Source organism: Corvus moneduloides, chromosome 7, assembly GCF_009650955.1.
Source record: "Corvus moneduloides isolate bCorMon1 chromosome 7, bCorMon1.pri, whole genome shotgun sequence".
NCBI lineage: Eukaryota > Metazoa > Chordata > Aves > Passeriformes > Corvidae > Corvus > Corvus moneduloides.
This window is the reverse complement of record NC_045482.1, coordinates 17,783,314-17,809,893: the sequence shown is the minus strand read 5'-3', so window position 1 is coordinate 17,809,893 and position 26,580 is coordinate 17,783,314. Positions and strand designations below refer to the sequence as shown.

General features: G+C 43.4%; 1 protein-coding gene across 1 annotated transcript in view; it reads right to left on the bottom strand.

Moving 5' to 3' along the window:
• Positions 1-26,356, bottom strand: part of WIPF1 (WAS/WASL interacting protein family member 1) — a 56,276-nt gene extending 29,920 nt beyond the window's left edge. Inside the window, 3 exon segments of the mRNA XM_032114464.1 lie at positions 5,639-5,750; positions 23,758-23,868; positions 26,231-26,356. The gene's annotated coding sequence lies outside the window, so the exon portion shown is untranslated.
• Between the last annotated feature and the right edge of the window lie 224 nt (positions 26,357-26,580).

Here is a 26,580-nt window from a genome sequence, read left to right as displayed (position 1 = left end):
TTCAGCATCTGAGTTTGCATGTGTGCAATCATCAGCAATACTCATGTGCTGGTCCTATCACCGGCAATTTCCATTTGGTCCAATCTGGAAAACATCCTGAGTAATACAAGGATGAATTTTTCTGTTAAGTATTTCCAACACTCCCTTTTGGCAGGAAAAAAATGTCAAAAGTCACTTGGAAAAGAAAGGTACAGCTAAGAGACGTTTCAATTATTTCATAAATAAGCTGCCAAAATGCAAAGAACAAAATCCAGGCAATACTAATATTCTTCATATTTATACCATTATAAGCCAAGCTGAGATCTAAGTATTGACCAACCACAATTACACTTTGTTTCATTTACTAGAACAGAGCTACAATAAAAATTTTACTCAAAATAGCTTTGTAAAGCCAATTTTACATAAATCCTTTCATCTACTTTTGCAGCAGGACTTGATATTTATGCAATATAGACATTTATGGAATATAGTGAGATAACACTGAATCGGAGGCTTCAGATTATACACTTGGGCCTTTAGCTGAATGCTCAGTGATATTGGGACTATGAAATTTGCACATATGCATCTGAGTACACAGCACACATCTGCAGCACATGATGCCAATTTAAACACCTACAGTAAGGGCACACAGTTAAGTTGTCTATAACTAATCCAAGGTTTCATCGTTCAGTTGGAAGCCCTATAAGTAAAGATACCTTCTGAAGATTTCATTTATGAAATAGGCTGCTCTACTTGTTTTGGCAATTATCTAATAGATGGCAAGGTACCAGTTCTTCATCAGCCTGCGGTTTTTCCAAACTCAAAGCAATTCTAATGTTACATGAAAGACAATGCAGGAATTTAAATTCCCTGAGTTACCTGGAGAGGCACTAAAATTTGTGTGTGTTTAATAATGTGGGGAAAAGAGAGAGGGAAACTATTTTTATGTCTTGTCAAAGTTTGAGACTTGGAAAGGTTTCTATCTTAGTAAGGAATTAAAAAACAATGCAATCATTTTGTTGTTAGAAGTGCAAATTTTAGCAGATTCTATATTTGGCTTCAGGTATCCTGGATTTCTTTTAAAAGTTAATTTTAGAATTTTTTATTCATGAAATTTAAATTTTGTGCCAAATTCACCTTTGATCTCAGGGGGGAAAAAAGGTTTTGATAAACTGATGGTTTTAATTAGAAAATATTTTCAATAAAAATGTCCTCAAACACTGTAACTGCCAATCAATAACTTTGGTATCCAAACTACATTTTCCAACTTAGGCACCTAAATCCAGTTGCTAGATGCTTATGTTTTCCAAGCTTCCCATATGTATTGACATGGCACTGCTGAGAGCCCAGGGCTCTCTGACTGATGCTGACTGTCCCGATTATCCTCTGGTCCCACGAGGGACACGAGCGAATGGGTGCTGCTCCAGCTAAGACTGGCAGGACACAGAGGCAGACAAGCAAGGGGGCACACAGTCCTGTAAAGGGCTCTAGTTCAAAGCATGGCACAAATCAAACGAAAAGCAATCAAGGACAACAAATTGAAAACACCCTTCTGCTTTCCTACCCATCTCCAGTTACAGAAGTTTTTGCTCCAATTTAACTCTCTTTGGAAACAACTTTTTACAGCTGCACATGGCAAGTACTTAGCTAGTGAGCAAAGAGGAGAAGCTGGAAAGAATGATTTTTTTGGCAGAATCCATTAATAACAGGCAAGGCAAAGTCTTTCACAGCTCAGGACACAAACTAGTTGATTTTCCCCTACACAAAGAGGAGGCATGTCCTGCACTGCCTTCCTGAGAGGGAAAACAGCACAGTTCCATTGCCTATTGCAGCTACCCAGGCTGGAAACATACAGCACCCCTCCACTTAATAGTTATGAAACTGGTTCAGTCAACACACATTAAAAGAGAGCGTTTGCTCAAGTCATGGTGAGTAAAAACCAAGAGCTTCCATTCAGTTATCTGCATTTTATTTCAAATATTTTTATCTCTTAACTGTTTTCTATGACCTTCAACAACCAAATATTTCCATGCAGCAAGTGTAAGCAAATGCAGTGTGCCAGGTGGGTGCCTGCCCTGGAGGGCATGGCTTTACCAGGGGGCTCAGGCCATTGTAGTGACATCCCACGTGAGGCCACATCTAGTGACTGCATGGGTCAGACCCAGGCAGACGTGCCAGGAAGGTGAATATGCCAAGAGGGACAAATCCACATCTTGCCTGAACTCGGTAGGAGCCGCAAGCCATTGCTTGAGAAGAGACAGGGTGCCTCACCCAGCTGCTCCAGGGTCAGCAGCGGCTCCTGGCTCTTGCCAGTGTTTTGGAAACAGTGCCCAGTCAGCTCAGCACTTCTGTGTTAGCTGCAGCTCTGAGGCAGCCTGCCACACAGGTAGTGCAGGAACTCACTGGGACCCAGAGAACAGCCGGGTTTGGAGGCTGTTGGCCTCCATTCAAGATAGCAGGTCTAGCTGAGCTCCTGCTGGTATTCCAAATGCAGGTTTATTGCATAAAAGTAGTAGTTTCGTGTAGTTCAAGCTAAAAAAATATATGTATGACATACCACTGCCATGAAAACATACCCACAAAACCAAAAGCAGCCACATAACATCATTCAGCACTTGCATTTCCTCTTTAGAACATTCAAAAAATAATCTTACTCCACAGGACTGCTCCAATTTGTCCTTGCTAGTGCCAGTCTACCAGCAGTTCAGAGGAGAAAACAAATTGGTCCCTGCAGGCTGTAGTGCTTAGTGCACATGCCCTGAAACAGCAAGTACTGGAGGGTGGCAACCCATTTCCCCTTAAATGTATTTGTAGAGTCGCTGTCACAGTTGTTGAACCCTAGCTAAAGTTATCATCACATCTGCTGAATCCTGCAAATACAGCCAAAACCCTGGTCAAACTGGCTGAACAATTTGGTTAGCTTGCAGGGGTAAAACCAAACTTTATTTTAAGTAAATTTGAAGGCTAGGTTTAGCATATGGCAGACTGACATATAACTCCTAACATCTTTGCTTTCAAAACCAGAATTTGTAATTAGATGGAGAGTTAAGAGCCACTTCAAATCTGAGGCCACAGGCTCCCAGATAAAAAGAAAATTTTTTCAAAACTCAGAGAGCTGTAGTATCTGGATCAAACTCACAGCTGAAAGGAAGCTTTGTATTGGTTTTATCAGGTCATAAGACATTATTACTCTCATGAAGTCTACTTTCTCTTTTAGACTGCCGCCCTGATGACTGGCAGTCCTCAAAAAATGATGGTGCAGGGATCATTGTTTCCTTTCACATCTGCCAAGGCCCTTGTGAGCAGGCAGGCTCACAGGAGGCTGGGTCACAGGGAGTGCCAGTGCAGGCACCACCACACAGAGAAAAAGCCCTGCTTCTGCACAGAAAGGGTACAGCTGCTGCGTGAACAAAGCCTGAAGCCAAATGCTTCTTCAGGTGAGCCTTGATCCATCAAAACTTGCAATTAGGGAATGCTGTTCAATGCAGACCAAGCTGGTTTTGCACAGCCAGCACGAATTTGAAGTTTGCCATTAGTACCAGACTTTTGAGAACTGTGATACAAATGAGCAGTTTTCTGGCTTCCCACAACTGTTCACCTGAGAAAGCAGCAGGGCCTGCCTTTTCAGGTCTCCCTCTTATGCCAGGAGCAGACCTGGTCCTTACCTTGCCAGCTGCTAATGATAACTCAATGCTTTCGCATAGTGCAGAGTATAATGCACTCATTTATCTGTTTGCTTCCAAGAGAAAAATCAGAAACAGCATTTTCCATTCCCTCCCTGCAAAGTGGAGTACGAAATATACTGTACCATCCATATGGAAACGTTTATTGCCTTTAAAACAACTATTCAGCTTTCATCAATAACCAGAAAAATTCAACGTCACTGTCAACAAGGAGAACGAAATACAGAACAACAGGAAGCAGGGCTGGAAGAAGGCATCTACTCTTGCCCTGAGTCACTATGGATTATATCATTCCTGGCAGTATTCAGCTCTTTTTTCTCTAAAAATCTCCACTGATGGAAATCCTGCAATACCCTCAGTCATCTGTCTTGTTATCCTAACAGCTAATGAAGCTTTTCCCAGTACTTTATTTAGACCTCCATTTGCTGTGATTTCATTTACTATTTTTCATACTATTTACAAGTGATGCATTGAAGAATTAACTCCTCTCTTTTTCACGACATGAAAACCGGTTACATGTCTCTTTGAACTTCTCCTCTTTAGGCTAAGCAATCATATTTCCTCCAGTCTTTCCTCACAGGTGGTATTTGTGCTGTCATCATTACTGCTGCTCCTGGGACCTTCCATAATCCCATATCATATGTAAAATGAGTGAGACTGACACAATGCACCATCTTTATCTCAGTATTGCATTGTAAGTTTATAAATGTCAGTTTAAAAATACTCGTATTATCCTTATCTGCATGTCTCCCTTCTTCGAACAGGCCATCCCTCCCTACCCAAACAGGTATGTTTGACTACTGACCACACAGTAGTTCCATCTTTTTTGGTCCTGTGGAACAACTCTCCAAATAATAGTCTTTGCACCAACCCTCACCCAGCAGCAGTCCATCATGCCTGATAAGAGTTATGGATCCATGAATGAAGTGAGACATTTGTCTGCTCCTGGGGCTAGCTTTTCCCTCTCACATCTCCCAAGCCTGGCACTCAGATTTCTCCAGACTGTGGTTTCCAAACAAGTGCACTGCTGAAGCCACACCAAAGCATCAACCCGCATGGACCAGCTATAGACTTTACATAGAAGAAACCCTGAATGGTTTTGTGCTCATGCCTACAGAGAACCAAAATCCCAAACACCTCTGGGACCCTCCCAGCATCATAGTTTCTACCTGGCCCACTAATCTTAAAGAAGCCACAGCTGGAGCTTACAACACAGAGCATTTGAGATAGGAAATACTTGATCTGCTGCACTGCACCTGCTCTAGATCAGTACATTGCAGCCTATCTACAGCACATGCTTTCTGATGGAGCTCCTGCTGCAACAACAACAACCACCACCTAAAAATTAAATGAAAAAATAAAATTTAAAGAAAAGTAAAATCACTGTTCCTTCTTTCTTATTAACCACGTGTCTCAGTGAACCTTTTCATACTATACCTGTTCATCAGCACCAAACTGTAAACATTGCAGGCTTCACTGAGCAGTTTTCAAGTGTAATGTTATCTGCTCTAAGTCAGGACAACCACAGATTCATCGTTCCGGATCATAACATACCTTAGGTCTCCTGGCCTACTTGCCGAGCCTTAGATCCCTTCACTGTTAGCCTTGTACTACTGGAATGGAAAAAAAACCAAACAGAAAATAACCCACTGCACATGTTAAAAGCTTATGGATTTGGCATAAAATATGATGTGACCTAAGGCACCTAAATCTGACATGAGGAAAGGTGTGGCACATCAGAGCATGCCCATAAAAATCTGACATGAGGAAAGGTGTGGCACATCAGAGCACGCCCATAAACTGGCACTGCCATTAATCCTGCCCTGGAGAAGAATGACTCCTGTATTGTCACACTGAAACCTAAGACATTCCAACGCTTACAGGCCAGGAAGGACACCAGAGACACTTCTGTGCTGCTGCTCACACCATGACTCCCACGCACTCCCATCCCTCAGTGCAACCCCACAGGCTCTTACCTGGTCACCAGCAGGAGATGCTTGCATAGAAAAGGAAGTCTGGTCAATTCAGTCCAGAATACACTTTCTGAAGTTAATTAAATTGCAATAACATTTCCCAGGTTGCACAATCCTGCAAGGAAGAACAAAAAAGAACTATTAACTGTGAACTGTTGGGGATCACAGAGCCTGAGCATGTGTCTATCATGTATTTCCTTGCATAAGTAGAAATTCTGCATGAGAAAGTGGCAGCGTACTGTAAAGAAGAGTCCCCCTCCTTCTAAAGAGGAATCGGAACAGGAAAACACACTGGCTGGGCTTTCCATATCACTCCCTGAGGCCAAAGGATCCAGTTTGTTCTCAAACAAATTTAAGACAATTCTTCCAACTTCAGCATAGAGTACATAGTAAAAGTCAATATAAATGGTGGAAGGAAAACAGAAAGGCATAAAAAGCCATGGATGTGATGGTAAGACTGAAAAGAGTTATCCACTACAACAGCTGCTCCCTCGTAAGAGACATGGTTCAACAACTAGCTTTGTAATAAGGAGGTTTCTATAGTTTAGGCTAGAGACAAATGCATGCAAAAGCTGAAACAAATGTGTGGGGGGAAGAAAAGGGGAGGGAACAGCCTGGAAGATGTGACAAATGTGCTGCAAATAATGTCCCAGCAAAAAATACACTTGTCCATTTAGTATTAGAACAAAATAAAACCTTTAAAAATCCAGTAATTTAAAAATAAAATGTAAGAACGGTAGGCATTTAGCATTCTACAGATTTACTTCTGTTTAGAAAACAGTCTCAAGACCCCAGTCCCTCACAGTCACGCAACCTTTGCATACACCATGTGGTGAAATGAGACCCACGAGGGGACTCTGCTATAAACTCTCTGAAGCTGGCCTATGCAGTTCACGTTTGCATTAGCTGGTGTTGCACATCTTAACTCCTACTTTTTCCCTTGCAGAGAGTAGAATAACCCTGTGCTATGGATCCAAGTGCACAGTGGACACAAGTCCAACAGTGCAATGCAACTGAGTAGTTCTCGGGGAATAAAACCAGCCAGTGATTAAGGTGACATTGAGTGGTTTGTTCTATTTATTTGCAGAATTAAAGGTCCTTTAATTATGAAGCTCCCTCAAATCAATAAACTTCTATATTAACACTGCTGAAGGGAAAGAAACAATTTAAAAAATCATACAGAAAAATGAATTTTTCTTCCATGATATATATGCATGAATACATGTACACAGTCTCTCTTCCTTCTGAAGTGCAGGAGAAGAAAAGCCTTTTCTTCCTGAGCACAGAATTTGTCCCCATCTGGTTCCATTTTTAATTTCTCTTTTTGGTTTCCCTCTTTCTCATTCCAATGCATATTTAAGTCATTTTTGTTTAGTCTGTACTGTGTAGTCCCTTTCCTCTTTTTGCAGATTTCCTTTTTAATCTGAGGGAGAAACATTCTTTCTCTGGTTTTCGTAATACAAGCTGCTGGAAAGGGCCCATTCAGAAACCCCCCCCCCTTCAACAACTCTCCTGCTCTTTCAATCCTGGTTGCCTATGTTCACTCCTGGTAGCAAAGTAGAAGTGTTAGGGTTTATTTATTTAGGAAAGTATATCAGTTTATTTTTTAATTCCATTTCAAATACCTGGTACAAGCCACTGCGTGGAGGAACAAATATATTATTTACGAGCCATTATATTTAGCTTAAAACAACTCCTAATCTATTTGAGATGAGCCGCTATAAGACAGGATTAGGCTGAAATGAAAATGTCTGCAGTGGGATTTTACTAAATTGCTTTTAAATCACATTCCTAGTTAAACAGTGATCCAGTGAAGGCTATAAACCCTAATACATCAGAAAGGCTGACTTGGGGCAAAACTTCAGCTCTCTGAAAACTTGCTGGTTTTACAGAAGCAGAGGAGCCCAGCTAAGGCCAAAGCCTTCTCCGCATATAAAACCCTGAAGCTCGAAATATGAGAGCAAAGCTATGCAAGGCTGAGCCACAGAGCTGTTTAACTGCCCAGACACAGGGCCCTGCTATTCCCAGCTTGCCAAGACCCTCCAAGCCCTGCAGCAGGGCCAGGTGCAGCATCCAACTCCACGTGCAGGAGGTGATGGCAGCCTGGTCTTCCATGAGCCACTGTGTTGATCTTATGCAGATGTTTCTACACGGCAATCAGGATGAATGCACTAGGTGGCATGAGGAGGGTGAAAGAGCTGTGCAACTTAGTCTGGTTTTCTACATGATCAGGGAAATATTTTTAAAACTATTTGGAAAGAAGTATGGGCAGATTTAGGACTACTTGCCTGCTGCTCAAATGTCCGATTTTAATGCCTGGCACGGCCTTGTTACAGCCCTGTCAACCCCAGCAGCTGCATTTCGTGCTAGATTGCTGCCACTATCCTTGTCCAAGCTCCTCTGCCTCACTAGCTGTGACCCTGGGCAAGCAGGAGGGTTCTCTGTGCAGAGCCAGCACCTAGGCCTCCAGCCACCACTGCTGGAGATGGCTGTGGGGCCATCACCTCCTCTTCCCCATGCTGTCCCAGCAGCACGTGGATCACACGCTGGGATTTAATTTTAGTTCAGATTCTGTGCACTTACTACTATATTATACATTTTATCATCCTGAACATTGTTTTCTTTGTAACTTTCACTCCAACTTTGCATTTAAGATTTGTAATTAATCACAACTGTCTAGTATTTAAAAGTAACAAATATATTTTTGTGCAGAAGTACAAAACATACATCCCATTAAAGAGTCTCCCTCTGAGAGCTCCCAAATTCTCCAGCACCAACCCAGCTTCATTTCATTCCTGATGCAATGTGCTCCCAAGTCAACAGCCCCCAGCACAGAAAAGCTGTGATGCAATTTCTCAACAGAAATCAACAGGAATGAGAGAACACCTTAACAAGAAATTACACCAGTAAAATCAAAGAGAAAAGCTATATACTTGGTACAGCCAAAACAAACTAAGTGAAGTTTTCACTCATTAAATGATTTTAACCTGTGCTTGGAAAAGTGCTGTCTGGTATTTATTAACACTGAACACTTCTATTAAAAATCCAGACCTTTAACTTATTTTATGAAAGTCTTAACAAGATGGAGAAGATGTCATTCACACTTATGTGACTCAGGCCCACACTGCTGTTGTACTGCAAGGCAGGCTCCAAGCTTCTCACAAACCAAACTAACCCGCAGATGAGCTTCCTATTTTTGCCCTGTAGAGTTCTGCTCTGAAATCCCATGCTACTAACTACCTGCTGCCACAACTGCCATATAGACCACTCCTTATCCACTGCTGCAAAAAATCACTGAAAATACATGTGCAAAACCCCTGTAGGACAGCTAAAGAGATGTTTTGAGAGAACTAACCTGTGCTATTTGAATCTGTTGGAGGTCGCCCAGTTCTGAACTTCCTCAGCAGCTTCAGTCTCGTTTCCTGTAGAGGAACATGTGACACACACTTCCTCCCCGCACCTTGCTAGACTCACTTTGCTTATGTTTTAACATAGATGAAACAACTAACTGTCCCTCACAACGTGTTAAAGAAATTTCTGATCTAATGTTGAACCACTGACATTTCTGCATAGCCAGAAATCCCTCCTCTACTGCCTTCTGAGTCACTCCATGATTCAATGGACCTTTTTGTACTATTTCTTTATATTAATACCAAATGCTGAATGTGATTCTGTCACAGTATGCTCCGTGTCCCTCCCTCCCTTATTTTAAAGGGGAAACAAATGCAGTAGTGGAGAATGTAATTACACTGCAGGCATGGGAAATTTCAGTTCAAGGACATTTGTTTATCAAATGTTCAGAGTAGTAATGAATTGATGAATTCAAACAGATGCAGTCATCAGAAATACTTTCATTTGAATACAGCAAACAGAAGTTCCAGTCCTATGAAAAGTAGTCTATGTCTTCAGAAGAGTAGAGATTTTATCAGTTGTAGCAGTGTGCATCCACATATTGTTATCTAGCACTGGGCAAACAGGCCTGAACATATATCACAAAAGGAAGGACAGTAAAGTCCTGGATTAGAGCAGTATGTTTACAGGACTAGTCAATAGGTGGTGCTTTATCAGTATTTATTTTTTTTTAAAGACACATGAATTTTGGAAAGGCAATCTAACCCGAAGAGCATCACCAGAAGAATACTGACATAGCCCAGAGATAAAGTTTGAGGACTATCACATCAGAGTAGAGACAGAATGGTCACACCAGACTCAGCAAAGAGATACTGCTCTGCTGGAAGATGCTCCTTGTGGAAAATGCTAAACACTCTTCAATCAAGCTAATGGAGGGGGTAAAGATAAAAGCCACACTCCTTTATTTAGTGAGAGCTGAAATAACAACAGACCTGTGCCTGGAGGACTGATCAGCCTGGCAAGGCCTGCATGAATGCGGTGGGTTACAAACCCAGAGGGGTTACCTTACAGACTGACTGCAAACATCTGTGCTGGGGCACAGATTTGCTTTAGCTGTACCTAAGTGTGAATGTGAAAACCTTTAAGGCAGGAAGAGAGTGAACGGCCAGTGATGCTGCAAATTTGCGATGCAAAGCTTTTGGCAGCAACACTCATTCATGGCTGTCCTGCCACCACCATTCAGTTCTCCCGCTGTACCCCACAGCTGCCTCAGGTGTGTTGGCATAGTGGTTCCACAGCCTGTGCCATGGACCACACTGAGGAGCTGATCTAGTGGTTGAAAGCTCATTAGGTTTTTTTTCCCCCCTTTTTCTCAGGCAAAACCAGACAAGTGCTAGCAGGAAGCTGGCTCTGCCACTACCCAGGCTGTCACACAAAACCATGGCTACGGTGAGAGATCCAGAGCAAGCCAATGGGAGCTGCTTCTTTGCCCATGGGTGGATGAATTCCATGCAATTTCTACATAAATTAAGAAGTTTTCACTAAAATGTCATCTTTAAAATTAAACTGTGCCAGATGAAGCCATCAAAGTTGGGAGCAGCCTCCTGGTGACCACCAGCCAGGGATTACATTCCCACCTCCTGCCTCAGGGCTTCTTACCACCGCTCACTAGTTCATTACCATCAAATACGCCAAACTAGCTCAAATAATTTTTATCGGGGGTTAAAATAACTGGAAACAGAGTAATAATGGTTTTGAAAATCCCTCCTACCCACAGAGATGTGAGAGCAGTGACCTCTGGCAAAAAGGCAGCAACACACAGGATTTACAGAGAAGCAGCTAAGTATTAAACAAATTACCCCCAGCTAATAAAAGACGTAAGTGTTTTACGTGTAAACATGCACAGGACACCCATGCAAAAGGAAATACATGCATGACTGAAAAAACCCACAACGAACTAGCCCATAAAATGGATGCTTTTGCATGAGACTCACACACACCCCCTACTTGTGCACGCACCTCTGAGCTCCTGCAGCTGTAGTAGGAAAGCATGTGCAAACACATGTCTGCAGATGCACCTGCTCTGCCCCCGCTGAAGGTTTTGGGCCAAATGGCCATGGTATTATTTACACTGGAAGACACTTGAGAGCACTGTGAGGCTCATGCCGCTTAAGCATTTTCCCCTCGGTAAGCGTGCAGAGACATGATATGCCAGACCCCGAGCTTCAGAGGCGCTGAGGGGAAGTTGAAGAGTTCAGGAAGTGGCCATGCTTGCTCTCAGCACACTGCCTCTTTGTCCTCCCCCAGCTGCTCCCCCAGGAGCTTTCAGACAGCCTGGATCCCTCACAAGAGATGGGTTATTTCTCTCCATTTTAACAAGGGGCTACATTTACAAAGTCACTTTTAATGTGTCAACCTCTCTGTGAGGAACTAGTCACACATAATGGACTGTGCCAGAGCTGTGCTTGGAGTTGCTGGTGGGGCAAATGTACTTTCATATCCCCCTCAGACATTTGGGGTTGTTCAAGATGGGAGGAATTTGCTCACCCAGCAGGTAATTCGCAGCAGCCTCCCAGCCACTTTTAATCCGCGCCCAAAGAAAACAGCCTCCCAGGGTGCTGCTCCAGCCAAGCTCCGAGCCTCGGCGCGCCCTTCAGCGGGGCCATGGAGAGGCACGGCAGGGACAGCAAAGGCAGCTGTGTGACACCGCGGGACCCACCGTGCCCAGAGCTCTCGCACAGCGGGCTTTGCTGAGTCACCACTGACACCAGAGCATTTGTCAACTCTGACTGTGGACCACTAAGACAAGAAGAGAAACATCTAAAGCCTGATAAATTCCATCCCCTGTAAACAAACCATTTATTTCTCCATCCTTGTCACAGATGAGAAATCTGTTGGCTGGCATCTTTCAGAGGAACGAAGCTCCAACAGGGATTTTTGGCAGTCATCTTGTGTAAGCAAACCACTTGCAACTAATGCTATGTCTCGGCTTACGCGCATATATACATATATATATATATATATAAATATATGTATATATACACACACAAGACAAAACCATCTCTTTAGCTTCTGAGTGGAAAGCATACCTGAAGCTCTCCTTTATGTACACCTGGGTACTTAATGGAGACGTGTGTTAGTAACCCTGCAGATGGCACAAGTTGTTTTTAAAACCATAAATTGACTTTCCCTCAACTTGCCATGGGATCAAACGGTATTTGATTTAAGAATTAAGGACCACCCCAGCAGCAAGAACAAGCTGCACAGTGGCCTGACAGATAAGGTACAGGGGGATGTTAATAGACACTGATGTAAAGCTATTTACACAAATGATTTCCTCGTCCTGTGCTACAGGGATAAGAATGCAATCATGGGCTCTGAGGTTTTTGGTTTAGAAACTTGCACTATCTACACATCTGAGTATACTGGACACAATGATCCAGACTAACAGAGCATGCTGAAACCCAGCATTCAAAACCCACACATACTTTTTGCCTTATAAAAATGGGCCATATTTATTCATGATATGAAAACCCACCCCATTCACCAATATGGCTATGACTATGCACACACACACACACAGAGAACAGTGGATATGGTGGGGACTATTTTCTATCTGGTACCTGTCACCAGCAAATTTGAGCAATTAGCATCTTAGTGCTTGGGCAAAATGATCTGTACTGCCCCGACTCTGAGCAGGCACAACGCAGGCAAGTGCAAGAGTAAACCATCGTGTGGAACTGTGAACGTGCAACTACAAATAAACCAACCATGCCCAGATCTGTCAGCCAAATCACCAGAGCCAAGCACTAATACAGAGGTGTTCAAACTTCAAAGCAGGAGCACAGTCGGCAAGAGTTTGTTGAAAGAATTACAGCCAGAAACTGGGACTTCTCAGTAGCATATAATCCCTGCTGTTTCCATTTCCTCTTTCTCATTATCGGCACAGACGGGGGCTGAAGATTAGTAAACAGTGGGTGTTTGGGGTGAATTAGAGCATGTGTGATGTAGAGCTAGGTATCCTGGTGGCATCTGTGTGACTTCGGAGAGATGTAAATATTTAATGTCGCCCACTACATTTCTTCAAAATGATAAAATATTAACACATTCCTTGGGGGTGGGAGAATCATACCAGATAAAACAGGGAATCTATTTTGTCCTTCATCCAGGATGTGGACAAAATCTGATCATCAAAAATGTTCTGGCAGATTCCCACTTTCTAGTCATGTCTCTATGGAAAATGAAGAGTTTTTACACTGTTCCAGTCCTGTCTGAAAACAGTGAACCCCCTCCTCACAAACTCAACAACTTCTGGGCCAAAGCCCTTTACACAGCTATGTGCATATGAGATTACATTTTCAGCTAGCACTCTTGGGTTTAGCCACAGGCTATCCTTTCAGAGGACAGCCACATAAATAAAAGCCATTCATAAGAAAACGTACTTTTGCCTAGAAATGCCTATGTATTTCTTGAGTAAAAACTGCTGAACTAACAAACCTCGCTCTCAAAGTTACTTGTCCTCCCTGCTCCTTAAGCATTGACATTAACAGACTCTTGAAGAGGAGTTCTGCAGTGCATAGGTATTATTTCATACATATATATAATTATATATATTTCTAAAATGAGAACTCTGCATGGAAGTCCCTTCATATCATTATACATACTTCTAATAACCTTAGTATGTTCTCAGGAACCAAAAAGGAAGTTTTAATAAAAGTAAGAGTGCTGGTTGTGGCTTCCAATACTTATTTTCACATAAAACCTGATTTCTTAGTTTGTAGCTTTTTTATTCAATAATCCTGGGACACAGTTTCTCTTTGACCTATCAAAGAATATGGACTTACTCAGCAGGTCAGCCAAGAGAAAAACAATCCATGCTATCTTTCCAAAGGGTATTTCAACACTCCTTGTCCAGTAAAATCTGTGTGGCTGTTTTTCTAGAGCAGTGTTCGCTATACTTTTCCAATCACATGTCTAGGCTTCAAGTACCTTTTCTCAATACATGAGAATTGCTATGATGGCAAAGTTATTTATTATTGAGAAACTTGTCTTCAGCTATTCGCAGGAGTCAGAAAATTTTCAAAGTATTCAACTGAATATTTGATGACGTATTTTTATATACTTGGTTATTTCAGTAGAAAACATCAACAGTTTTAAAAAGATCACACTTGAATCTGAGTAATATTTTATATTCAAACTTCCCATTAACATTTGTGTACATATATGTACATGGATACATGCAAATAAAGCTAAACAAACCTACATCTTAGAAGTCGTGATTTGCCAGAACATCATACATTTTAAAGCCACACAACAATATTCATTAGTAAGAGCAATTTTTCATCTGACACAGGCCATATAATTTCAAGCTGTTACTGATGCTTAGTTTATTTCCACTTTACATTCTAAATCTCCTAGCCAAAGCTCACACCCTTCTAATTTTTCTTTAAAGGGAAAGCAAGTCCCAATCTTTGGGAACTTTAGTCCATTTCTTGCATTCTTCCCATGGGTGATATATTCCACATTAAGAATAACTGGAAGCCAAATATAGCCACAGATGGGAGCCTATGCATAGCTGCTGGGTGATTACAAAATAGAATCAGCTTCTCTGCTTTATAATGGATGAAATTTTATTCTTTGCTTAGCTACAAGTGCCAGCAATCCCATACTCATCTGAACTATATCCAAATAAGGTAAGCAAGACCAGGTCATGCACAAGATCAGATCATGTGGTTTTGTTTCATTGATATTTATCAACAATTATATTCTCCCAAAAATAAACAGGAGAAAGGGAGGCTCAGTATATGAATATGTATATACACCACATACCATGTTATCATTTAATTATCTGTGCAATTACTATGAATTAGGAGAGTTTGCCACTATGATTTCAGAGAGCAGTAGTTAAAAAAGTGACAGAGAGTCCATGAAAAGCATCCAGATTAACAGCCTTGGAGACTAACATTCTCTGTTTCCTTAGACAGTGAAAAAACCTCAGCCCTGTTGTGAAACCCTACATCCTGCCTGCATGTGAGGTATCACCACATGGGACACATCCAAGCGAGACTGCTCACACCACTATGCCCACCTTGGGCCCTGGTCCAAGAGGATCACTCATGAGCCATCAGAAGCAGCCCAATTCCTTGTTGACAATCTGACTGCTTCATGATGGCTTTCAGCATGAAAATCATGCAATGCCATTTTGAGCAGGAACTTTCGTCTTGCAGACCTGGAGTTACCAACTCATTGCACGTAGACTACGCTAGATCTGGCAGAAAGCAATGTTTAGCCACAGCTCACCTGGCTTAGGGAGTAAACTGCTGATTTAGAATAAAATGCCCTGTACTGCCATTCACCAAAACCTGGGTTCATCAGCTGCTGAAACTGAGTCAGTTGTCAGGAGACTGCACTCACAAGACAAAGCAACACCTCTACCTCAAAAGGGTATGGGAACAGCCCACTGTACCCACAGCCAGACCAATAAAAGGAGCTGGACTTCTGATGCAGATTCTGATGGGAACTGACAGTCAGGATAACCCAAATATGCAGGTGGAGCTTGAAAGCAGAGGCAGTAATATGATATTCTGGCTCAAAACAGCTTGGCACCTGGTCTCCCTCATTAGCAGAAGTTCAACACACAACTATCACTGAAGATGTAATCATCTGTCTGCATCCCACTCTACATGTGTTTTGTTTCTTCTTTTCTCTCCCACTAGCAAAAGACCAAGTACACAGCAGAGAACTGAAAAATTAAATTTACAGCTAAGTTTATGGCTTATGGCTCCAAGGGCATTACCTATGCTTAACAGAAACCCCAGACTGTGTACTTTGAAGCATGGCTGCCTGAAAGAGTGCTGCTAACAGAGCAGCAATACCTTACAGTCCAATTTCTAGACTATTCAGCAAAGCTGGCTGGCTTTCCTGAGAGGCTACACCACAGCAGTGACTTAAGAGAACAGCACAGAGGAAAGCAGCAAAGACCTCCTAAAAACCCTCCTGCTTGGCCTGAAAACTTAGAGCTGCCCCAGAGTAAGTGGGACACTACAGCATCGGTCCCTTCGGGTAGGAAAGATTAGTCATGGGCATTTTGGTAGAGTCCAATGGTTCCAGTTGGTCTGTGGGCCAAGTCCCAGCAGACCCAGCACAGTTCCTTACGGAGGATGAATTGTGAGCTGATACTCCTGGCTCTTGTCAGCAATGCCTCAAAGCATCCCCAGGCACTGTGGGAGTCTAAAGGTGTTTCTTCACCTGCTGCCAGTCAGCAGGGGCTCGGCTGCACCAGCTGTGATAGAGGCTATATATACCTACTTGAGGTTTCGTGATGGTACTAGTTTGGATTTAAGTGAACTTAGTGACATATTTAACTTCGGGCTTTTTGCTGGTAAATGGGACAAGGACTGTTCTATCAACCTCAAATGCCAAAGCCAGCACTTTGCATCACTTTGGGAAATTCTGATTTTGAAGACCCTCGGTTGTCCCTAAGGCTATATCCATAATTATACCCTTAAGAACAATTTAAAAGTTCTCTTTTACACTTGTCCTATACCAGACATTATTCCTTAGAGGCAGGGTCTGAAATCCTGAACTGATGCACATTAGAGGAAATGACAGTGATACCAGGGGTCACATGTTCCATTGAGAAATTAAGAAACCAGAACCTGCACATGCCAGACTTTAATACAGAAACTTTAAGCTGCAATTTTTGCCAATGTCACTTGACAGAACTCAGGTTTATGCACCAAACAAGCCTGTAGATAATCTGGGCTTTTTCCTCCCCAGCACAATCACATAACAGTGACCCTGCAAAACTTAAAAGCAAAGATGTCAAGGGCACTGGAGCTCTAGAGCAGAAGAAAGAGTGATCCTGCCTTGAGAATGGTGATTTCCAAAAACAACCAGCAGTGTCTACCAGACAAGAGAGGGAGCAACTCCAGAAGCCTAAGAGAAAACAGCTCAGAGGAAAGTCCTGGAAAATGCTGTCCTGACCTTGTCTGGGGCAATCCTGCTCCACTGGTGTCATCTCAGCACTGATTTTCCAAAGCAACCTCACATCAAGGGTACAACTGGACCCAGGTTACACCTATCAACGCTACTGCTAGTTCAGAGTGATTTTTTTGTTTATCTTTGTTCCCACTTCCTAGGGCACAAAGCCTTGCCTCATTAAGAAATGGCAGTGCAGTTTTGGGTTTTTTTGGTTTGTTTTTTTTTTTTTTTTTACTTTCCTTCTTGCAAGTTTTTCCATTCTATTTTCATTTGCTTCTATCCACATCTCACGGTGGATGGCCTGGAGCAAAGGCCTTGGAAGCTGTAAATGCTGTGGTATTAGATATCATGTGGTATAATTACTATGGTTTCTTTAGTGCCTCCTCAGTCTGATCAATTAGTGAGTGGATGGTGAACAAACATTTTTTGAGAAGTAGAAAAGCTTTCAAATAAAAAAGAGCAGTCATAAACCATTATTACTATAAACTCCATTATTCCTCCTAAGAGGAAACTTTCTTGAGGAACTTCAAGTAACACAAAACAGAAGACAACAATGACAATTCTTTCCCTTGGAAACACAAAATCCCTCAGTGTTCTCATTTAAGTACTGCACATGGTGACATCCAACTGGGTTTTACCCTGCAATTCACTCGCATTATCAGGGATGTTCTGCTAAACAACTGGCACATTTTAGATTAATAAAGAGGGAACTTGTCCAGTCATCTCAAGCTGTTTGTCAGTTATGGAACACTTCATTTTCTAGTTCCCTATAGTAGCTCAAGTTAATTTGTCTTCCTCTTGACATCAGTCAGCATGCACACTTTCTTTAAGGACGCACAAACAAAAAAAAAAAGGAAAAGCTATAATAAAACTTACAGACACTGATCCTGCAGAGAGCTGCTAGGAAAAGGATAACCACTAAATGAGAAAATAAATATTGCTCTAGTTCCACCTAAGGATACAAGTAAGTGCAAGTATGCAGCAACTCCTCAGAGTTTCACTTTGAAAAGCATTATCCAGTTTTGTTTTAATTTCAAATGAGATAAGAACATGAGTTGTTCATTGACACCCAAGGGACACTGGTCAATTCAATTAAGAATAATCTATTTCAAGTAAATTGTGCCAAGAAGCAATTATTTGGCACCTCACTAAGTCACCTTTTAAGATCAAATGAGGAACTTTTATTTCAAAATACAGTAGGAAGTTCCAAGTGATAATTATTTGTCACTTGTTTCTGCCTACTACTAAAACAAAGTTTTGGGGCTGCCTGCTGCCATTTGAGAGTTTCAGATTCCAAGATGCCATCAGGACTACAGATTGGAAAAGCCGTACTTTTAAGAAATATCTTTTTCTGTTTCAAAGTAGTCTTAGTCTGGAGTGGTTTAAAATGTAACCTGCAGACATACACAATGATCTACCAGTAGGTGTTGCCTGTGTGCCTCAGTTGAATGGCATTCTCTCTAAAACTGAAATAGTCACACGTGGATACCTTCTTTACTACCACATTGCTAGCATTTGATTTTTCATTTCATCCCATTGTAATAGAAAATGTATTCTACAGGGCACTGCTCAAATGCATTCCCTATCTCAGCAGTCTTAAAATCAAAGACAAGGCATACGGTCATATGAAATACACAAAGGAACATCTGACCAAACAGAGATCCATATAAAGACAGTCTATTTGAGTCATGCAAGCTCACTTACGGTGAGCAAGTGGCTTCTTTACTTACAACACACACAACACAGCAGCCTTTATGGTTTACATTTAATACTTCCTTTAAAAACTGTCTTCAGTAACTTCAAATGTGAAAGTAACAGTGAAAATTCTCTATTTTGCATTTCCATGCCAGAAAAACAGTTTTGGGAATATGTTAGGTAAAGTAGGTCAGTCAGTGCTGGGTAACCAGGGCATAATGAGAGCAATGACTGATGTGATGGTAATCATGATGGAGGACTGATGAGTTGGGGTAAATTGAAGAGCGATCTGTAGAGCTCAGTACTACATGACTGATGCTGTCCATGTTTGCCAAACTGCAAATCAAATTGAACCAAAAGAGCATTGATGTAGTATCCTTTAATTATTAGCTGAGGAAGCTTTCCTCAGGTAGGAGGCAAGGGGGGGAATAAGCAATCCTCCCTTCCCCTCACCACCAAATACATTTTATCCTCTATGTCTTTCTGCTCAACAGCTACCTAGCTGGTGCTAGTTACAGTTACCATCCTGTTCAGACTCCTAAAAAAGGTTTCTGATTCACGCCAGGCTTGCAGCTCTAAAGTGCTACTTCAACTGGAGCTGCAATCTGCCTCCAAGCACCTACAGCTTTCCTCAGGGACCAAGGCAATTTGAGGACAGCTAAAGGTCCCACCATTTTCAGAGCCTGCTGGTGAGGCGAGCTAATGAAGCACTGACTGTTGTGCCCAGCAGAAACACCACTAATCTGGGGAAGCACCCTCACTTAACTGTTCATATCACTGCTTTAAAAATGGCAGGGAAAAAAAGGGGAGGGGGGGAAGGGGAAGTAAAAAAAAAGAAAAAATATACAAGGGTTGGGGGAGAAAAGGGAGCTCACCTAAACTTCTCTTTCAGTTCTTGAAAGAGGGGATGGGGCTTAGTTCTGAGCCACAGGGTGCATGGACTGGTCTAGAGGGACACTATCTGCTGAAACTAATTTTACCTTCTTAATTTCCAAGAACAAGTATTGTAAGGATCATATTTTGGTAACATTGTATTCACCTTTTCAGAGTCTTTCTTGCCTGTGGAGATTTTTAAACCAGCAAAAGAAAAGATGAAAAAAAACCCTGAAAATAAAGCCATAGTCTGGACCAGAAAATTCATTACATACTTTGTGACTTAAAGTCAGAACCACAGGAGATTAAGTTCTCTGTAACCTCAGGTTCAGTGGGAAGAAATGCCCCCTGCTAACCAAATCCTGCAATGTGCTGAGCCAGTATCATAAACCTGGGGGCAGAGGCTGGACCTGCCAGCCTTGTGCTGCTGCTGCCAACACACATGTGCACTGCAGGTATTTCCCTTGCTAAGACATTCCAAGTTCTCAGCTCTATATGTGTCCCCATTGTAAAGATGCCTTTTCTAACGCTTAAAAGAGACTGCTGTACTCAGCCATATCACTAAGCATGGCTAATTTGGGATACATTTGAGAGCACTCACACTTGCCTTGCTTCCACAGCAGCCACACATAGTGGCCATGCCCATCTTCCAAGCAAAGCTGCCCAGACAAAACAGGTTTATGTAGCTGGCAGGCTCAGCTGTTGCAGGGCATTACTCAGACACACAGCTCTCTTCAAAGACCACCAAGGCACATGTCTAACTGGACAGCAGGTTGTGGCAACAATAAAATAACGCATTGTCCTACTTGATTTCTATTACTTAAAGGATTTCCCAACTTGCCATGCTTGCTGATGCCCTCTTAACATTTAGGGATTTGTGTCAACTGAACTACACAACTCATCTGTTGTTGAGAATAAGCAATGGATAGATCTGCAGAATGATGCAAGGCTCCACTGACTTTTAGTTATGCTTATGCAACTCCACAGTTCCACAGCTGCTAATAATTAGCAGATGACCTGCATAAGTGCTAGACAAAAAAACAGAATCCTACTTCATCACTTAAAAAACAAGCTACCAAAACAAGAGTAATGATTTTTTTCATCTGACATGATTTTCTTTTTCTCCTCTGAACAGAATTCAAACAAATGCAGCATAACGAATTCAGCATAACTTATAACTGAAGATCTGAATGGTGCCTTGTTCGTAGCATTTGGATTTGAAACACAGATGCAGTTAACTCACAGCTTAACTCCTTCCATGATGCTCTTTAAAATGCTGATCTGTGTTCTTCTCAGCTTCCAGATTTTTAAGAGTTTTCAAGTGATTTTTCTCTTTTAAACAAATAGAGGTTCAAACTTGGATTCAGTGTACAGCTTTGTCTGCTATTTTCTGCTCTTACAAAAAATTACGAGATTAATTGTTGTGCAACTAGCTGGGAATAACATCACTTTCTAAAAATTTCCTTTGCAGCTCTTGTCTTTATTTCACCAAATTCTTTTCCAGATAAAATTTTCTAGGTTTTTGAAAAAGTCAATGCACTACATTTTTCTTTAGTACTGAAACTCCCTATGAACATGACAGATAAGGCAGGGAGAAAAAAAAGAAGAAGATATCTCTCAGCAGGTAAGTGTAGTCTCTGTTGCCAAGTGATCTGAAAATAGTTGAGTAGGGAAAGGAAGTAGTTTTATGTGTAAAGACAAACTCTTTTAGCTACCAAGGCACTAGTCTGCCAGCCAGGAGATTTATGATTCTCTCCCAGCACTATTACTGACCTGCTGCTATGAGACTTTGGGCAAAATTACTTCCTTACGCTATGCTTCTCTACATACTTCAATTTTTGAAGTCTTTCTTCAGAATTCTCAAGGCCATTTTCAGATATTTGAAGACTACATTTATTCCCACTGGTTTTGGGGACAGACAAAGGCAGCCATGCTTCCCCCAAATGCAAAAACATGGCACACAGCCAGCTGAATGGAACTGCTGGATCTCATCTAGCTCAGCGCTAACCTGGCTTCAAGCAGATTGCTCAGGCCTTATCCAGTTTTTAGACTATTTCCAACAACAGAGACTCCACAATCCCTCTGGACAAGCAGTTTCAGTGGTTAGCCCCCTTCACCACCAAGGACCTTATTGGAAATTTTTGTAGGAAGTAGGACAATATGCTAAAGAATGCAAATTTCTGTTTAGGGCTCACTTCTGTCCCTGTTAAGTCAGGGCCCAGAAAAATACAGAGAAGCCTGCTCCACACTGCCTGCTCTTCATGGCAAGAGGATTTCAGCATTCAAAATATTACGGAGAGGGAGGAAGAGGGAATCACCCCATTTCCTGAACTTATCATAAGAGAAACATGCAGAAGCTATTTTGGGCTCACTGAGGCTGCTAAGACCATTTATTTTAACATCTGTACTACTTCCCGTTAAAGAATATCCTGTAGTTTCTTCAGCAGGAGTTATGTGCTCAAGCTTAGCACAAACAGAAGGAGGGCTCTCAGGAAAGCATGCATGGGCAGACTGGACGGCCCTTCGCATTATGGGCTTTATCCCAAGAAGGAAATGGTGGGAAATACATACATACACACACTGAGGAGATTAAAGATCAGGGGTGCTACATAAACACATTAAAACGTAGAAACTTTTGCTTCCATAACACTGGTAGTTTAAGGAATTACAGAACTATATATTTTAACTCCGAAGCAGACCTATGTGTAATTGGATCCAAATTAAGAACACTAATGAGGTTATGGCTGCGTTAAGTGTTACAAAACAGACTCTCAAACTACTACTCATGCTTCCCATTTATCTCCTTCCAGGAATTAGGAAAAACTTTCTATTCGGAACTCCTCTGATCTCTCAGTTTTAGATGAAACTGCTCCCCCGCCACTTGCAGCTCCAGCCTTAGAGACACTCTTCACTGATCTTTGTGAACTGTGTTGGACGAGGCCCAAGGACAGCTGCACTTGCAGACTTGTGTGCCTGCAAGGATGAGGAGCAACTCCAGTACTTTTCAGGGCCTTGATGTTCAAGGTTATTGCCACTGAAAAAAATAATCCTTTTACTATTCAGATTTCACTCTCAGCTCAGCAGCAGTGACACAGTCCTCACAGAGAACCACAACGGAGTACTAACACAGTAAACAGTTTGTTACTTCTTCTCCTTCCCCCTCTTCAGATACCCAGATATTTGCATACATGTATCTGGTGCTTCATGAGAGCACTACGCTATCATTCTGGTCACCACAAGCACACAAAATACTTCAAACGAAGCCTTCTACTAAAGCAGGATTATAGACATCTTTATTAAATTTACTTTTTAATAATGCCTTTTCTGGGCTATTTGCCAACTAACAGTTCAGCAGTTATTATTCAGTAACAGATTTTCACATGCCTCTTTGAAGTAAGAAGCTAAACAAGTAGGTGTTAATTGCACACAGGACAGACAGCTGCCTTGAAGATTTGTGGCTACTTACAGTATCCACTTCTTTAGTACTACCAAAATCTGTTCTACCATCCCAGAATTTAATTATCTCCCCATATACTGGGTCTCCACACCCCTACTCAAATAGCAGCTAGCACCATGGATTTTGAACCAAGACAGTAAACAGTCCCTTTTTATAACAGATCCCACAGACCAAGTGTTAGAGTGCATCACATGAAGAAAATGAGAAAGTGTTGGAGTAAAGAATAAGAGAAATCAGTAGAAAGATCACAGACATATTTAATTAGATTTGAATTTTGATAACACTTCATTATTATGAAGAAGCCATAATTAAGATATGTTTACCATGGTAAAAGCATAAACTTTAAAGAAACCCTCCCTTCTGCTGCATCATTATTTCATATGGTTTCTATACACAAGTCCATTAACCAGATGGAGATCCAATGCAGTTAAAAGCACAGAACATTTCTCAAAGCTGCTGCATAAAGACATTTTACTAAATTGTACATGTATGCCATGAACAATATATGTGCTCCAAAGGAAGCCTATGCCTTCCTGTCAGGTCACAATTGTCAGACAACACCAATATACACTCTTTTCTCCCTACAAAGCAGCTGGGTGTTTGTACAAGCAGGGCAGAAAATTAAACAGCTGTTAGAACTTTATGCAGTGTAGGTATTGGAGACAAATACTGCAGCATGCTCCCTTCTCAAAGGGATTAGCATGGCTTGTGCTTCTCAGTGGCCTTTTTGGGGTCTGGAGATCATCAGATGTAAAGGTCATACCTGTTATCGCAGGTGGGAAACTGCTCCTTCTATAGCCAATACCTTTCCTCAGATGCACACTTTCAGTAGTACACAGGTAAAAAAGCAGTGAAACCCTGCTGGGGTAGGTAACTGGGTTTTCCATGGGAAAAAAAAAAAAAAAAAAAAAAAAAGGACGTTTAGTAGTCTTGTAGCCATGCAGTCCCCAAAGACAGGGCCTTACTACCAGATGCCATTCAGAGAGTAAACCAATCCTGGAGAAAGTTAAAAGTGTCATTTCAGAAGAAACAGCAAGGCAGCAGCAGCAGTTAGGACAAAGTTAGAGAGCTTCAACTGCTTTAATTCCTAGCTGTTGAGGTGAGGGATCTCAAAGTAGGATGCAGGGGAGAGTCAGCACAGGCCCGAGAGGGTACTTCTCTACAGACAAGGGAGTAGCTGCTCTCTTTTACTCCTTACTCAGACTTCTGAGCTTTTCAGCACAACCCCACAGATAACTCAGAGAGGCTGAAGCAGATGCAGCACAGGCAGAGGAACAGGTGAACAGCAATAAGACATAAGGGTGGGAGAGACAGGAGCAGAGGGAAGAATCCCTAAGCTGCCAAAATAACACATAGAGTAACCACAGCCTCCAGGCACAGCCCCTGTCCCAAAATGCCTGCACTCCAGTCAAGGCCAGCCACAGGAACTGGCATGCCTCTTGCTTCACATTCCTCGGGAACTTGCCTTAACCAACTATGGAAATAATAATTTCATGTACAACATGGAGAACTACACATTTGACAGGCAGATGCTAAGGGCAACATCCTGCTCAGCTTGAGGTCAGAGGATGCTGAAGAGCCTAAAGAGTGAGGCAGAAAGACACACATAATACTCAAGGAAAGAAAAGCCACACTTTCTGGAGGAACAATGACAGGGATTCGAGATACAATTTCATAATTTTAGGCTATTTGCTCTTGCTAAACAGATCTTTAAATAAGATTTGTGCACATATAAAGAGCTTTTCCTTTCCATTTGTAGCTTTCCTCTCTTCCCCTCGTCCCTCCCCAACGCCCCATACTCTCTTCCTGAATCTCCCTTTCTGCGTCTGTCCTCCCCCCTCACGTGCTCCCGCTGGACAGAGGGCAGAAGTGCTCTGGAACAGCTGTATTGCTGTATTTCCTCCCTCATATGCGCCTTCCCCTCACAGCAGAGGGGAAAGTACATGCCAGCTCAGCTTGCCTCGTGCTTGACAGCGCTTGAAAAAGTGCACAGCCAGAGCAGCACTGCCATCCCTCCTGCCTTCACTGAAGGCAAGGCTCCCAAGCCGAGGCTCTGAGAGGACGTCTTCTGTTTTATGTGGCCTCCTGGGTCTCTGCACTGTCCTCCCAAATTGGGCTTGGAAGAGCTAGTGGACAGAAGAAATTGAGGGGAAGGCTGACGGACAGAGTTAAAAAGGGTGTGAATGAGAAGAAAAACACTGCCCATCCTCTGGAGGTCAAAACTGAGAACAGCTGCTTATCACAGCCTTGTCTTTGAGAATGCACTTCAGGAGTAAAGGAGCAATTTGGAAGAACCTCATGGTGAGCTCCCGAACAAGCACACCTTAGTGCCAGAGACAAGTGCTGTTACCGCGTTTGTTTTGGAGAGGCCGCTCAAACAGGGTACATGCTAGCTGAGGAACTCCCTGGGAAGGCACACAGGTCTGCACTCCAGAAGGTGTTCATTAGAAGATGAAACACAGCCATTAGAGTAGCAGAGGCAAACAAAATGCAGGACAAGCTAAAACTTGAAGACTGGTTACTTGAGGTTCCCTAAGTTGATTCCTTCAAAAAAGCCCCCAAGAGCCAGCTCAGAGGGCAGAGACCTGCTTTGTTGACTCCACCATAAAGCCTAACTACACGGTCTGCCTCAACATTCGCTGCAGATGAAAGCACTTGAGGGAGGCTGCAACACAAACACCTGCGAGTGTGCCCTGCGTGGGTGCCACGCGTGTGGGCAGTGGTGTGTGCCACGGCTCCAGCGTGTGCCACAGCCCCAGCGTGGCTCTCCCCACCCTGACATGCCCGCCAGGATTTCACAGCCGTGGCTGTAGAGCAGCAGAGATGGACAAGGATGCCATCGGGCACCTCCCTGGCAGCCCGGGCAGAAGCACGGTCCAAGCTGCCAAGAGGGGCCGGGGGCTGCGCCCAGAGGCCAACACCGGCCGCCACCGCGGGCACGCGCCCAACCCCGGGGGAAGCGGGAATGCGAGGGGGAAGCAGGGAGCCTGCCAGCACAGCTTCGGGAGGCAGGAGGAACGCGTCCAGCCCAAGACAGAGCAGTCTGGAAGAAAAGAGAGAAAGAGCAGACAGGCACGAGGCGAGACTCAGCTCCCGACCCCTGTACCCGCAGGGCGCTCATCCCGTGGGGCCGGGGGTGCCGAGCTGCCCCAGCGCGGCGGCCGCTGGAGCCCTGCCCGTCCCAGAGACCCGCGTCCCCCGCCGGGAGCCCCGTGCGGCTCCCGCAGCCCCCTTACCGCGCTCCGTGCGGGCTAGGCGGCGGGAGGGCACGGCGGGTCCCGCCGGCGCTGCAGCCGCTGCGGCGGCCGGGACATGTTGGGCCGGGCGGCTATTTATAGCGGCAGGAAGCGGCGCGGCGCGGCTCTGGGGCGCCGCTCCCCCGCCGCCCGCGCCGCCGCACATGCCCCGGCCCCGCAGAGCGCCCGAGGCCGGGCCGGGCCGCCGCGGGTGGGTGTCCGCCCCCTGCCCCCGCTCCCGGGGCTGTGCCCCTCGGCCCGGCCGGCGGAGCGAGGCTCCCTCTGGGGTGGTCCTTCCCAGGTAGCGCGGGGTGCCGGTGATGGCCGTGCCCCCATCCCTCTGTGCCCGG